The following is a 1,536-nucleotide window of genomic DNA, read 5'->3' as shown; positions in this document are numbered from 1 at the left end:
CGGCGTCGAGGCAGCGGGGCGGAGCAGGTGGCGGTGCGGTGAGGCAACGCCCCTCGGGCGAGGTGGCGCGGTGGCGCTGTAGCGCGGGGGCCGGCTCGGGCCGGGAGGGCCAGCGCTGGGCCTGGCGGGCCCGCGTCGGTGGGGAGGCGGCGAAGCGGTCCCCGGGACAGGTGGCGGCGTATGACTGGTGCGGCGGGGTGGGCGGACACGTCCGGCCATCCGGATTTCGTCCGGTGGCGCGGAGGACGAAAGAGACTAGGGTTAGGACGAGGGGGATCCGGAATTTCGAGGAGGGGTCTTTAAATAGGCATAGGAGGAGCTAGGAGAGTCCAAATGAGATGCGGTTTTGGGCCACGCGATCGTGATCGAACGATCTAGATGATGGAGTAGGTTTAGGTGGGTTTTGGTCCAAAATGGAGGGGTGTTGGGCTGCAACAGACACGAGGCCTTTACGGTCCCTCGGTTAACCATTGGAGTATCAAACGAAGTCCAAATGATACGAAACTTGACAGGCGGTCTACCGGTAGTAAATCAAGGCCGCTTGGCAAGTCTCGGTCCAATCCGGAAATGTTTAATCCCCACACTCGAAAGAAAGGTAGAAATGACCACCGGAGGAGAACGAAACGCCAAAATGCAAAACGGACAACGGGGAAAATGCTCGAATGCATGAGATGAACATGTATGCAAAAGCAATGCACATGATGACATGATATGAGATGCATGACAACGATAACAACACATGGAGACAAAAACCCGAACCCGAGAAAATAAAATAACTTAACGCCGGAAACGGCAAGAGTTGGAGTACAAGTTGGGAAAGTTACATCCGGGGTGTTACAACACTCCACCACTACGAAAGGATCTCGTCCCGAGATCTAGGACTGAAAGAACACTAGGTACTCAGAACGGAGGTGATCCTCGTGTTCCCAGGTAGCTTCACGGTCGGAATGGTGTGACCACTTGACTTTGAGGAATTTGATTGACTTATTGCGAGTCTTGCGTTCAGTCTCTTCAAGAATAGCAACGGGGTGCTCACGATATGAGAGATCTTCTTGGAGCTCAATGTCCTCGAAGTTGACAGTGCGGTCAGGAGTCTTGAAGCACTTTCGGAGCTGAGAGACATGGAACACATCATGAACATTTGCAAAGTTTGAAGGAAGCTCGAGTTGATAGGCGAGATCGCCTCTCTTGCTGACAATCTTGAAAGGTCCCACGTATCTAGGGGCAAGCTTCCCTTTGATACCGAAGCGACGAGTACCTTTCATAGGAGAGACACGGAGGTAAACATGATCTCCGATCTCGAAAGCCAAATCACCGTGCTTACTATCATAGTAGCTCTTCTGGCGGGATTGGGCTGCTTTGAGGTTATCTCGAATGACTTTGCACATTTCCTCTGCCTCTGTGATTAAGTCATTACCCAAAAGCTGACGTTCACTGGTTTCAGACCAGTTGAGAGGGGTACGGCACTTCCTGCCATACAGAATTTCAAATGGGGCCTTGCTCGAACTTGCTTGAAAACTGTCGTTGTAGGAGAAT

Source organism: Triticum dicoccoides, chromosome 2A (genome assembly GCF_002162155.2).
Source record: "Triticum dicoccoides isolate Atlit2015 ecotype Zavitan chromosome 2A, WEW_v2.0, whole genome shotgun sequence".
Lineage (NCBI taxonomy): Eukaryota > Viridiplantae > Streptophyta > Magnoliopsida > Poales > Poaceae > Triticum > Triticum dicoccoides.
This window is presented reverse-complemented; position numbering follows the sequence as displayed.